General features: G+C 36.6%; 1 protein-coding gene across 1 annotated transcript in view; it reads right to left on the bottom strand.

The window, feature by feature from the left end:
- Window positions 1-15,427, bottom strand: part of mask (multiple ankyrin repeats single KH domain) — an 823,307-nt gene that overhangs the window by 310,974 nt on the left and 496,906 nt on the right.

The following is a 15,427-nucleotide window of genomic DNA, read 5'->3' as shown; positions in this document are numbered from 1 at the left end:
AAAAATGGTTGTAAGCCCATCGAAGATGAAGCATTCTCCGGATGACTACCAGATGTCACAACAAAAGAAATTATTCACAAAATCCATGGTATCATTATAGAAGACTGCTGAATGAAAGCGCGTTAAATTGCTGAGATTGCAGGCATCTCAAATGAATGGGTGCTTAATATCCTGAACGAAAAATTGCACATGAAAAAGCTGTGTGCACGATGGGTGCCACGATTGCTGACTGTCGATCAAAAACGCATGTGAAAAGACATTTCAATGCAATGTTTGGCGATGTTTAATCGCAATTCGCAGGATTTTTCGCAATAATTCGTAACTGTAGACGAAACTTGGATCCACAACTACACGAGTCCAAGCAGCAATCAAAACAATGCACAATGTCTTGTGAAACAGCACAAAAAAAAGTGAAGACCGTTTTGTCAGCTGGGAAGGTGATGGCCACTGTTTTTTGGGATTCCCAAGGAATTACATGATATTCTATTTGAAAAAAGGTAAGACAATAACAGGAGTCTATTATGCGTCATTGCTGGATTGCTTAAAAGAAGAACTGAAGGAAAAACGGCCAAGAATAGTGCACAAAAAAGTGCTTTTTCATCAAGACAATGCTGCCTCACACATTGGCTGTCGCAATGGCAAAATTGCATGAATTCAGGTTCAAGTTGGTTCCACATCCGCCATATTGTCCGAAATTGGCCCACAGCGACGACTTCTTCCCAAACTTAAAAATTTGGCTCTGTGGGAAAAAAAATTTCTTTGAATAAGGATGTTATCAAAGCTGTCAATGACTATTTTGCACAATTTGACAAATCCTACTTTTTAGATGGGATGAAAAATTTGGAAACTCGCTGGACCAAATGTGTAGACCTCGATGGAGACTATGTTGAGAAATAACGGCGATTTTTTCCAAAAAAAAATGTGTTTAACTTATTTTTTTTATCAAACTTTTCAAACAACCCTCATATAGTGGATTCGCATACATATATATGTGGATTGATTGGCAGACCAGGCAAAGGAGAATGGATGTCAAGTTTAATTTGTCAAAGTTATGCATTTTGGAGTGAAAAGATTACCAGCTGTATACCACACATGGGTGGTACTGTACTCCAGGAAACTGACGAAGCCAGAGACATGGGCGTGTTGGTAGATAGGGCGTTGAATTTCAGGGGGCACATAGCAAAAGTGGCTCATCAGATTACTTGGTTATTGAAGAATACTTTCACGAGCAGAGACAAGCAGGTTATTGTTCCTCTTTATCGAGTCTTGATAAGACCACATCTTGAGTACTGCACACAGATCTTGGCAAAAGGGTTTCTTGGTGATGAGGAGGAGGTGGAGAGGATCCCTATAGAATAAACCTTACTAGAATTGAAGTTGAGGATTTATGGTTACAGAAACAGGTTGATAGGCAAAAAAGAAATGATATGACATGCAAATTACTGAGGGGTTTTAACAAAATTAATTCAGAGGAAAGGTCTGGTAGTGGAAGAACTAGGGGCCATCCATGGAAACTGAGCAAGAGTTAGTTAGCAAGGGTGTTAGAACCAGATTTTTTGCTTGGAGAGTGGTAAATGAGTTCAAAGCAAAGTATGACAGATACTGCATACTGTTGGATAGTTTCTGGACATGATCTTTAGGGCCTCCCTCAATGAGTCTATGGAATCCTTGGAGTAGCCCATAATAATAAAGCTGTAGTTAGTTTGTTCTACATCAATACTTTTTTTTAAAAAAATTAACCCATAGATACAAAAAAGGAAAATAACACACTTGGATTGTAAAACAGTAATTAGAACTGACTAAAAAATTCAAAAAAGGAATACCCACCAGATGCATTTGTGAAGAAAACGGTCTGAAAAAGAAAACTTTGTCAGATATTTACAAATCCAATGATCAGTAAAAAAAATAAATAAGAAAGCTTTAATGTGTGACACTGATGCTCCACATAACACAAAATGCAAGACATGTTAAAAAAAAAGACCGAACATTTGCTATAAAGATTTTATTGCTTATTTTTCAACATTTTAAGCACTGTCCCCATCAAAGTAGTCCCCCTCTACTGGCAATACAATACAATACACAGTTCCCGACATTTCTTTCATTGTATGCTTCCTGGAAAGCACTTTCTGTGATGATGTCATGCAGTTCTCATCACATTTTCCTGAATCTCCTCTATGGTTTGGAAGCGACATCCTTTCGAAGCGGTTTTAGGTTTGGGAAACAGGAAAAATTCTGCAGGAGTTGAGTCAGGAGAATAGGGTGGATGGAGCACAACATACCTCAAATGTGCCACGAATTTTCCACTGACGCAATGCATCCAAAGTTTTTTAGTCAAAATTTGATGACAAGATCCTATGCTGACACCCACTTCGTCAGCAATTTCTCGGACAGTTAAACTATGATCTCCACGAATCACAGCACGATCTCTCTCTCTCTCAACATGGTCATTGTCTCTTAATGTGGAAGGTTGTGCAGGCCTGGGATCTTTACTGACTGATGTTCTGTTATTTTTAAAACACTTAAAACATTATGCAATCGGCTCATACAGTCTTCTCTGTATGCTTCGTTAAGCAATTGAAATGTCTCTAAAATTTTTACCAAAGTTTGCAGCAATATTTCACAAATGCACGTTGTTCTTCAAGCTCTTTCATTGTCAATTTGTCACTAATCTGACAAACAGCTTGTGCACATGCTCACTTCAGCAGATGTAATTTGACAACTAATGATCATAGCAGAGTGGGGCAAATGGCAGGTTGTTGTCAAAACCTGACCTTAGGTGTGCTCTCTGTGCTAGGTGGCACACTATTTAAAAAAAAGTTCAGTCTTTTTTTGAACGCCATATATACCAATTACTATGCAAAGAAAAAATATGTACATATTACCACATGCAGTGAAATTTTTTGTTCTGCACATAAACAACGTTGTTGTTTCAACCACATAATGTTACTTAATGGACCTATGGTTTCAGGTGGATGTTTTCTTTCTTTCTTTTTTTTTTTTTAGTGGATTTTCTGATTTTACAGACACCTTTTTCCAATTATTCCATTAAATCAATGGATATTATATAAACTTAATATATTGTATTAATTTTATAACCAATAATAAATAACCAATATAACCAATTTATAACCAATATAACCATATATTAGGTAGCACTTTAAGAAATACTGATCTTTCAACTACAATCATTTTTCAGAAAAATTCCTCATTAAAACATTCACAGATCAATATCCCAAACATTTTGAGCAAGCCTTTCCACTTTCCATTGTAAGGAACTTTAACTATAGAACTCTTTTATTACAATGAAACTTTTTAAATAATAAAGTGATTATTTTACAAATATTAACAAATGAGTGGGATAAGATTTCAGATATACAAAAATACAATTTTATAATAACAGGTTTTTTTACAGAGAGAGAGAGATTATTCATTACCACAATAATTTGATTTAAAAATGATTTTGGTTTACCTAAGTTTCCTATTAAAAGGGTCCAATTAAAGCTGAAAACTTATTTCAAATCAATGTTAAAGATACCAAGCTATTTTAAACCTGGTTTTACTCCATTTCCCAAGTAAGCAAACAGACAAACAAGTCAAGTTTGCACCTGCAATTGTTACAAGTCTAGCTGACCCTGCACGTAGTGCAAGACCAAGGCAACTCATGGTAAAATGCAACATTTGCAACACTTGCAGGCGCATACTTGACTTGTTTGTCTGTTTGCTTACTTGGGAAATGGAGTAAAACCAGGTTTAAAATAGCTTGATATCTTTAACATTTATTATACCCAAGGTAAAATACTTTCTACATTTATATCTCCTCCTGAGATTTTTATTTAATAAGGTTAAAACACCTTATGGTAACTTCTTCTGGTAAAATATTTATAAGCTCTGTATTACTAAAATCTTGATATTTCTAGCCTGGCTCCCACTAATGAGACCTCAATAAAGGTCGAAATCGGTCTGGATAGTGGCCCCTTGCCTTTAATACAAAGCATCATACATCTCCTCCTAGGAGATGTGTTTTGCATTAAGGGTAAATATTAAGATTAGTGATCAGAGCTTATTTTACTCTTACCATGAGTTGCCTTGGTCTTGCACTACGTGCAGGGTCAGCTAGACTTGCAACACTTGCAGGCGCAAACTTGACTTGTTTGTCTGTTTGCTTACTTGGTAAATGGAGTAAAACCAGGTTTAAAATAGCTTGGTTTCTTTAACATTTATTATACTCAAGGTAAAATATTTTCTTATTTCAAATCATTTTGCATAAAAATGGAATAAGGAGAAGGATCTTTCTTTTGCTAGTGGTCTGAAAGAATGTAAACCACAAAAGAGCATAACGCCTATTTGACTACCAAAAAAAAGCAAAATTGCATGTTTTGTCAAACATATCTAAAAGTTAGCAAAGTCTAGAATAACAAACCATGACTTGCAATGGAATCAGAGTTAATGAGTGTGTGAATACAATGCTAAATATCAGGAGATGTCCCGTGGTTAGTTACTGAATTTATATCTAAGTGGGTTCATTTGCTTCTTAATAAACTTGACAAGATTGAGCTTGTTATATACCTCTGAATATTTCAGGGGAACATCCAGAAATTTGATCATAATGGTATTTTATTAATTTAAAAATGTTATTAATGAATGAAAATTTGATGATTTTAGGAATGGTGATACTGACAGTTAGCTAAGACAGTCAGCAATTTCCATCAATATTATATACACTAAGCAGGTCAGAAATGGCTGTTCTTGAAATTTTTAATGGTTTGTTAAGATACTGAGAATACAGAGAAACAGAATTGAATGGCATCAGCTGCTTTGCTGTTGATCTACTTAAAATCATTGAACTTTGTTTCCTAGCCAAAGACTGTATGTTTCTGCTTCTGATTAAAGGTTTGAGTGGCTTCACAGCTGTCTCAAACTTGTGGTTTCCATCAGAAAACAGCCAGAAATGCAATATATATCAACAGCCTGAGATCTGATGTATTATATCTGGTATGGACACTTAAGAAGTGCTGATTGTTATTACTTATGTTTGGGTAAAAAAAGGAAGTGATATCTGGGAATAATTATTACCTTTCATTTAATTATTCACCTTGGTCACAAAGGCAAAATATCATCACTAAGAATGAAATAACAGTTAAATATTCTTGGTCATCAGTTTCTTCCATTAAATCAAAATATTACTCATATTTTTCAAAACTGACTATGCAACTTATTTGTAAATCATAATAATAAAGAAACAAACCCCAAAAGGTTGTTTCAACTTGACAAAATAAATAACTAAACAATTAACACAGAGAATAATATCAATCAGTGGTTCTCAGTAAGATCTGCAAAATACCCCTCTATAGCTGCAATCACCTCTTGATTCGAAGAAAAACACTGACCAGCGAGGAAGAGTTTCAGTTTTGGAAAGAGATAGAAGTCAGAGGGAGCCAAATCTGGGGAATAGGGTGGATGTTCCAACAATTCATAGTGCAGATCCCTTAGTTTTCCCATTGCCAAAACACCTTTATGGGCAGGTACACTGTCCTGATGAAAGATGATTTTTTTTCTTCTGCAAACCAGGTCTTATCTCACAAAACTTTTCATCTAGTCTGGTTTAAAAGATCGGAATAATATTCCCCAGTTATTGTTTTACCCTTTTCAAGCATCCCAAAACACCAATGCCATGAACTTTCCTGCTAATGGAACCAACTGTCTTCTTTGGCACTGAGCAACTAGCTTTTGTCCACTTTTTTGACTGCTGTGTAATGGTGAATCCAAGTTTCATCCATAGTAATAAATCGATGCACAAAATCAGTTTTATTCTTGTCAAAATACTCCAAGCACTGTTCAGAGATTTTCATGCGAGTGTGTTTTTGATCTGCTGTGGGCAAGCATGGCACCCATCTTGTGCAAAGCTTTTTCATTTACAATTCTTCATGCAAAATATATCCTACACGTTCTTTTGAAATGCCTGTAGTATCGGCAATTTCACGTACTTTGACTCGCCGGTCATCCAATACCATATCATGCACTTGATCAACAATTTCTGGAATTATTCCACTTTTTGGACGTCCTTCACATGGATCATCTTCAAGGCTGGAACGGCCATGTTTAAACTTGACAGCCCATTTCTTAATTGTCAAAAATGAAGGAAAAGAGTGCCCATAAACTTTTATGAACTTCGAATGAATTTCTTTTCTTTTTTTTTTTTTTCCGATGAATTTTATAACTACATGATACTCAATTTTATCCATTTCAAGGGATACAGACAACACTTTTGCTTCAGACAGCTGTATAAAACAAACTACTTGATAGAATGACTTGCAATTTCACACTGATGCTTATGACAGATGTACCAACTTAGGAAAAAAAAAAAAATCTTGTCAATGGCGTTGCCATCTATGGTCGAGGCCGAGAACTTTTCAGACCACCCTCATATGTACATAAAAGTTCCCAAAACTCCTAACACATATTTTTTTGAAATAAAAAATAATAATAATAAATAAAAACAATATAGTATGGAATACCCATGAGAAGAGAATTATGAATACCATTAGTGTTCACCATTGCAACTTATTTTTAGATTGTTACTAGCATAAAAGAGATCTGATAAGCTATATAGACATATAAGAGAATTCCAAATCTCATATAGATCTTAGTTCTCATTCAAGGTGTATTGAGAACATATGACTTTCATGAGACATCCTGAAGGTTTTTTTTTTTTTTTTTTTTTTTTTTTTTTTTTTTTTTTTTTTAAGTACAGCATCAAAGCAGATGACAAATTCATTTCATGGTATTTTGTAAGTGTGAGAAGTGAAATTCTTTGTTTTTATAAAATTTCCTCCAGTCTGACTTATGTATTCTTTGCTGCAAGAATATAAAATCTTAAAGTAGTTATATATATACTAGGGGGGGCTCTTCCCCCCTATTTCTGGCAAACCTGACAAGCATTGCTGAAGAAAAGGCATATCTTCCCTAGTTGAAGGCAATCCCAACTTAACCTCTTTGTGGTATGTCTTTCATCAGCCAGTGAAATACCACCACCTTGCTTATTAGAGATCTGAAGTGGTTGCACTCATATTTGTTTGCTAGAGCAAAGCTTCTAGCTCTGTTCCCCTCCCACTCTTCCCACACAGTCATACCAATCTCACTGTTGGGAGGCCAGATCCTCCTCCATTCAGGGGTACAGCAGTAAAATCATTTCGCAGGTCAGCCACTGGTTAGTGCACAGGTCCGAACGAGGTAGTAACGAACCTGGAAGCTTACCAATCAGCTAGTGAAAAATCCTGCAATGACGTATTTTGCCAGGTCTTTGCTGGAGGGAGACCAAATATTGTAGCTGCAAATGGAACTGTTGAGGCCACATATTGGAAGAAGACCAACTCCCCTCTGTGTGGGCTGTATGTATGTGAGTGTCACTTCACGCCCCACTTTCTTTTTAGCTCTTCCTCACCAAGAACTATTTTGTGTAGGAGAATTTTTGAGATCTGCAGTAAAAATGCATTTCTACTGCAGATCTCAAAAATTCTCCTACACAAAATAGTTCTTGAAAGTTTATTTTTCACTTGGTTAGACTATAATAAATTTAGTTTAATCCTTTATCCAACTGTGAGCAAACAAAGTTTGCGCCTGAAAGTATCTTCAGAACTGGGGTAAGGTGGTACAACACCGGGCAACTCGTTGCAAAGGTGGAGCAAGCTAACATCACTCCTATCTCTGTTTTGCATTATGGGAGATACTGAGATAGGAATGATGTTAGCTTGCTCCACCTTTGCAATGAGTTGCCCGGTGTTGTACCACCTTACCCCAGTCCTGAAGATACTTTCAGGTGCAAACTTTGTTTGCTCACACTTGGATAAAGGATTAAACTAAATTTATTATTACAAAATAGTTCCAAAACCCACAAAAAACATCAAAAGAAGGACTATTCCTTTCAGAACCCCAACTGGTAACCTCAACAACTAGTGGCCAAAATTGTGGAAACCTTTTGAAAAAGTGTATTTTTGAGGTTTGATGGCTCATAACAACACTTGTTTTTGTTGTAATACCATAAAATTATAAATCAATGGAAAGATAATTTAATCAAGAATGTAATGCAATAACTTTTATGAAGGATTTTTTATTAGAACAGCAGTTATAAAGAAGAAAAGTGAAACACATAGAAAAAATGAGATACACAAAAATTCTCACAATGTGAGTTAATACTCAGTTGAGTAACCTTTAGCATTAATTACAGCCTTACAATGCCTTCCCATGGAGTGAACCAATTTTTTTGTTCTGCAGCTGTTATAATGTAAAACCAAGATTGAATTATTGCTTCTATTAATTGGGTTTTATTGGTGGGTTGCTTCTGACTAACAAGTTTCTTTAGTCGGCTCCATAGATATTCAAATTGCCCCAAGTTGAGAAACACTGGGTTAAGGTCTGGGTTATTCCCAGGCTATTCCTGCAGTGGAATATGATCATCTTGAAACCACTTTTTGCACACAGCAGCAACATGACATGGAGCTGAATCCTGTTGCAATATAAATGCTTCATTATCTTGGAAAACATCAAGTGTGGAAGGCTTCAGTTTGGGCTCAAGTATTTCATTTATGTATTTTTGGACATTTATATTCCTATTAATCATGCAAATTCTGCCCCACATTTTGATGTCATACAACCCAAGATCATAACACTAAGTGGATGTTTCATGGTAGGTGTAATGCAATCAGGATGCAAATCTTCTCTGATTCTTCTCCTTACGTATTTTATGCCATATACATATACGTATTTACTACCAAACAGGGAGATTTTGGTCTCATCACTCCAAATAACACTGTCCCATTGTTCCGCTGTCCAGTTAACATGGGTTTTAGCCCAGTTTAATCTTTTCAACCTTTGTTTGAGAGATAAAAATGGCTTTTTTCATGGAATTCTAGCATTTAGATGCAATTCCTGCAGTCTGTGCCGAATAGTCCTTGCACTCAACTTCACACTGTATTGCGTCATTTCATCTTGTATACACCCAGATGATTTCTTCTGTCATGTAGGTACAGTCTCTCAATTCTTCTATCATCTCTTGCTGTTGTGCACCTTTTCCTGCCTTTACCAGTCTGGTTTTGTAGTGACTGAGTCTCCTTATACCTCTTCAAAAATTTAGAAATGCCACCTTTGGTTAAGTTTCCACCAATTTTTCTTCTAATTTCTTCATAACTGTAGCCTTGTTCACTTAATAGTACTATTTTACATTGCTTTCTGGGTGACCGATCAACTCTTTGTGCCATTTCTTTAATTTTATTACGTTTTACAAGCTCACTAAATGAAAGAACACAAAAAAAAAAAAACCCAACCAACTTGATAGCAATCACATAACACACTGACAAATGTCCTCCGCTCAACTCCAATATATGACAATAGCTGAATTCTAATGTGACCTTATTGGCTCATTGCCAAAACAAGATGACACCTGATTGGCTCTCTAAACACTCATGCTCATTGGCAACATTCAAATGAAGGAAAGCTACTTCATATCAACCTAAGCAAGTTGCGCTTCTTTTTTCTGGTTATTTGGGTACAACTTTTCACAGAATACAGATAATTGAACTAACTTTGTTGCATTACATTCTTCATTAAATTATCTTCCCATTGATATATAATTTTATGGTATTACACCAAAAAAAAATTGGTGTTTGATGGTGTTATGAGCCATCAAACTTCAAAAATACACTTTTTCCAAAAGGTTTCCACAATTTTGGCCACTACTGTACACATCTCCTTCCACCACAAGTGTGGCACTTGTGCATTTGTGAGAACAGACATACCATGCCAGCGACTTTAAATCCTTGAATATCCTACTTGATCTTCTTTGGCTCAAAATTTCTTTGCCAAATCAAACTTGCCCTTTTTATATGCTCCTTCTATCACTCCTCCTATCACTCCCCAAACTCTGTCAATCACTCTGACCTCTTCAACTTTCTTTCTCTAGAGCTTGACTTTCTGTAGTCTAAGTAACCCAATAGTGATGTCATCCTTCTTGAGGACTTCAATATCCACAATGCATTCCTATACTGCAGTCCGCAACAGTTGTAAAAGAAACAGCAAATCCAAGTCAGCCTTTGAAAGGGGTCAAATGCTGCAAAATTGCTTCCTGCCAAATGGCAGTCACTCTTTCTGGGCCCTTGCCAAAGCCACTGGAACCAACTTCTGCCCATCCAGGTTTCCACCACTCTCACATCCAGTCACCTCACCCAAAGACAAGGCCAGCTTACCTGCATCACTTTTCTCTTCCAATTCCAGCAGTGATGACCTACCTGGGCAAAGTTCCGTCCACACCACAAAGAACGGCTTCCTTCATATCTACTTTTTTTTTTCTTCTTTTTTTTTTTTTTAAATCCCATGGTATTATTATATCAGATCATAGAGGATAAATTCATGTATTTCATATAGCAACTTTTCTGAGCTGTTATAAAGTTCACATTTAGAAATATTCTGCTTCCTTGATGTTACAGATAGGGAAGACTTTTATGCCATCTTCTGTGGCCGGTATTGAAGTGGAAGATCATGGTAGTGGCACTGCAATTAAATTGGAGTGGATGGTAGCTCCTGTTTTCCTGAATACCAGTGATGAGTCACATCCTGGAGAATCATTCTTTTTATGTTTTCTTTTCAAGTAGTTTGAGGAGGGCAAAGTCTGACTGTCACCTCCTCGTGGTTCGGATAATCTAATGACAGCAGCATTTCATTTTTCCCATCATTGAGACAAATTTCAGTGGTGTCTACCATAGTTTCCGACAAAAAGAAATCTGAACATTCCCTAACAACCTGAACATAAACAAGGCATCGGGACCTGATGGTATCCCCCCTATTGTATTAAAAAAAATTGTGCCCCAGAATTACCACTTATCCTGTATCGCCACTTTCAATTCAACTTGCATCTACCAAGCAACATGGAAACAGGTCCACATTCAGCCAATCCCAAAGAAAGGTGATAAATGTCAAAGAACAAACTCCCATCCAATTGCTCTCACTTCTGTTGTTTAAAAATTATGGAAGTCATCAACAGCCAACTCTTGAACCACTAAGAGACTTACCAACTAATCAGTGACAAGCAGTATAGATTCTGCTACTCAAGATCCAAAGATGATCTTCTGGCTTTCACCACCCACCTATAGACATTATTTCAAGCAATGGAAAAATTTTGAGAAACTCATGTGCCTGTCCTCGACATTTCAGAGGCATTTAATCAGGTGTGGCACAGGGAACTATTCATCCAACTGCCATCCTAGGGTCTGCCTTCCCCACTCTGCAACTAGATCATCAACTTTCTCACTAGTCACTTGTTACCTGTTATGGTAGACATCTTACTCTCTCTCTCCTGATATTTCCTCACCAATGCAGGCATACCCCAGCAATCTGTTCTTTCACCCATCCTCTTCCTCATGTATATAAATGACCCACTCCCTGAGATTTCCAATCCAATCCATAGCTTTCCTGATGACAGTACGCTCCATTCCTCCTTTTCATTTGACAAACCTGGGAGTGCTCAAATATTAGAATCCTCAAGATCTACCATGACCAGGGACCTGAACTCAGATCTCCTAGCTATATCCCAGTGGGAAAAGGACAGCCTTGTAAACTTCAATGCCACCAAACCTCAGTTCTATCTCATCCCCCCTCAAGAAAGCACTCGAATCCCCTGCCCACCTTCAGTAATACTCAGATATCCAAACACAATAATTTCCTGGTACAACCATATTTAAACTATAGCTTCTGCAAAAAAATTAAAGATGCCAATCAATTATATTCTTGGTTTAATCCTTTATCCAATATAAGAAAATATTTGTAAGCAGATAAAAATTTGCACGTGACGTAACATCACAACTGGGCTACTCGTTTACAGAGGCTAATGACTTCACATTAATTGTCTTAGTATCCCATAACGCAATGCACAATCCTTACAGGCATGTATAATGCTGTGCATTATGGGAAGGGATACTACCCAGACATTCAGACCTTTATTGAGGTCTCATCAGTAGGAGCCAGACCCAGAAGAGATACCAAGGATGAAGTAATGTAGAAGTTTGATATTTTAAGGATACTTGTGACATAAAGATTGAATAATATAAGCACGTAAACAAATTAAATATCTTTCTTGTGTTTACGTGCTTATATTATTCAATGTAGAAGTTATATTTCCATATACAAGTAGACAAAAGGTGTCACACCTTATTATTAAAATACTCTGGATTAGAGAAAGTTTTTTTTTTTTTTTTTTTTTTGCAAGATCTTAAAAGGAGTCGCTGAAATTTTGGGAATGCACCAATTTTTATCGGTGCATTCCTGCATGTTATGGAATATCTGTGGATTAAGTAAATCTGGTGATAAGGCTTATAAGTTGACTGTTCATAAATTCATAACTGTATTTTTAAAGGAATTATAACATAGACTAATATTAACTAAATATTGAAGTATTATTTAAATAAATTTAAATAATACTTCAATATTTTGGCAAAGTCAAACTCCAGTATCAGGGAACAAAATATAATAAGATACATGCACACAGGCACTAGACTAAGTAACGAAGATAAAGCATGACAACTGAGAGTAGGCCTAAAGTCCTAGATAGTGGTCTAAATTGGGCATCCTTGGTTGCTACGCTGAAGTACAGAGGATGAGAGCTTCCCAAATTTGGGGCAGTTAGTTGTAACCAAATTTGTTGAGATTAGTTTCTTAACTCTGAAGTAGATTCAATGGAAAGTCTTTTGTATTTATATTTGCTGCGATGGAGTAAAGTGACTTCCACTGTATTCTATGGAAGGTGTCCAAAGAATATCAGCAATTCTGGTGTTGGCTGTGCTGCCTGTCTGGCATAGAAGAATAATTTCTGACTACAAGGGGGCCACTTCACTTGATATGTAATACATTGCTCTGTATTTAATTTTCATATCAACTTCTCATCCTTCCACATTTGAAATGGACAGCAGTATGCTCAATGGTCTCCTTCATTGTTAGAATGTTTTGGTGTTTTTCTCTTATATTCTTTTTTTCTCACATCAGGCACAGATTTCAGAGCCACACAAGCAGTTTGAGAATGGTCATATTTTTGACATTTAAAGTACCATAAAAGGTTCAGGATGCAGGGGTTAATGGAAGTTGAGATAATCTGATTTGACAGATATCAGCGGTTTCAGTTTGTTGATGATAAAGATAATGTTTCTGATGGGAAGTAGATACCCATCCCTTTGTATCACAATCCATCTTATGGCTGTCACTCGTTGGTCCTTTAGTTCAGAGCATAACTCTTCATGATGAACATTAAAGAGGTCTCACTCGGATATTATGCCTCTTGAAAAGTTTCGAAACATTTTGTAGTGAGTAACTGTAATCAGTATTCCTCAAGAGATGTGGTATGGAGTAATTTTTTTGATTCTGAGGCTATAGCAGCTTCAATAAGGATATCTCCTCAATGTAGTTTCTTCTGGTAATCCTGTGAACCTTTCTGGAGAAGAATAGTTACATTTTTGCAATTGGACATTCACCTGTTGAGTGCAAGATTGCTGTAGTGTATTTATGTAATATTTATGTATATTTATAAATATACATGTATTTATAAATAGTAGTGTATTTATTGTAGCTTTTCATGTTTCTTACTTTGGTTTTCTATTGATTTATTCTATTAAAGGTCCTAATAAACAAGAAGATGAAAAACTGTTCATTCCTGAGAGGATTTAATTGAGCACCAGAGCTCATCATCCACCACTGAGCCACACATGGATGCAGACGCCCACTTGCCACCAAGCAGAGATTGCGCTAAGAAGTAGAATGCCAAGACTACATCAGATATTGTACGAGCACCACAGCAAGTCCTGAATCCTGTCCCTGGACCATGGGGAAGGAGACATACTGCAACACCCTTGATCCCTTGCAAGCAAGTCCACTAACCAAATGATCCTGGTCAAGCCATTAGTATACTGTGTAAGACTACCAGAACTATCCATTTCCAGATGGCCATGGGCTGCAATACACTAAAGCACAGTACTGGATTCTAGTGATGGCAGTATGAATAATATGATAGTACAAAGATACTCTAGCGAAGTACAGCACAGAATATATGAAAAAAAAATAATAATAATAATAATAATAAAAAAATAAAGGACAAAAAGGGCTAGTGCCATCAATTGGACATCTCTTCCAACATTGAAGAGTGTTGGAAGAGATGTCCCACTGGAAGAGGTGCCTCACATGGAAGGGGGGGGGGGGGGGGTCTGTCCCTTGATGCAATGATTGCACACTGAAATCCTTCATGTAGAGAGCTATGGGAAACTGGAATAGGAATATTATCATTCATACACTACTAGACAGGTTGGCCTTGGGTGACATGGGCAGGAGATGTGTAGGCAATGCGAGCCAGAGGGCTGCAAGAAGAGTCCTCTGTCCATTATCAACAGGGGGATAACAAGACAACTGCTGAGCAGTGGAAATGCCTTTAAAGTAAAAATTATATTCAAGATATGAGATCCAATAATACATTAAGTTAATAAGCTATGTTTAATACTTGGAGAATTTTTGGTACCTTTAATAAAAGATGATACATGGGATAAATTCACCACTTACTGGATACCTAGAGAGGGAAAGAGAAGTAGAGGTAGACAGAAGACTAGATTGAGAAATGAACTTACGCTAACCACAGGACCAACCTGGTCAAGAACAGCCCAGAATAGAGACAAATGGAATAACATGGGGAGGCCTTTGCCCAGCAATGGGATTCTACAGGCTGACAACAAAAACAACAGCACTGTGGAGGAGTTATTAAAAAAGTTCAATGGTGGGTTATTATAATAACTTTCATTCTTATAGTTATTCATTGTAAAATGGAGATTAACAGGAAGAGCCCTCATTACTGGTAACAATAATGCTGAAGCAATGCTAGGAAAAATGTTGTGCCTTTCCTGAGAAAATTTAAAGGGTGCATGCTGGCTTTAAAACCAAAAAAAAAACACTATCAGGCTAGTGGTAGTAATTATTATTATTATTATTATTTTATGGCATCTCCATGGAGTCCAGAGACTCATCGCGGGAGATCCAAATTAACCATTATACACCCAAATCACTATTATATCTTTCCTTGAATCCATTCATTGTTGGGCAACTCACAACCAATTCTGGCAATTCATTCCACTCACTTACCAATCTCTATGCAAAAAAATCTGTTCTGCATACCCCTATTGACACCACACTCTTACACAACTTCCACAGATGGCCCTCTAGTTCTATGACTATTTACCATATATAATGAAAAATTTTACTTCCATTGATTTTATAAAACATCTTTAATATCTTAAAACTTTTTATCATGACCCCTCTTTTCTGCCTATCAACTAAACTTTGTAATCCACAAACCTTCAAACTATCCTTGCAGGTTGAGTATTCCAAAGACAAGCCACCATCTTGATCACTC

This window comes from Typopeltis vanoorti, chromosome 8, assembly GCF_054136105.1.
Source record: "Typopeltis vanoorti isolate ZY-2024b chromosome 8, IOZ_Tvanoo_1.0, whole genome shotgun sequence".
Lineage (NCBI taxonomy): Eukaryota > Metazoa > Arthropoda > Arachnida > Uropygi > Thelyphonidae > Typopeltis > Typopeltis vanoorti.
This window is presented reverse-complemented; position numbering and strand designations above follow the sequence as displayed.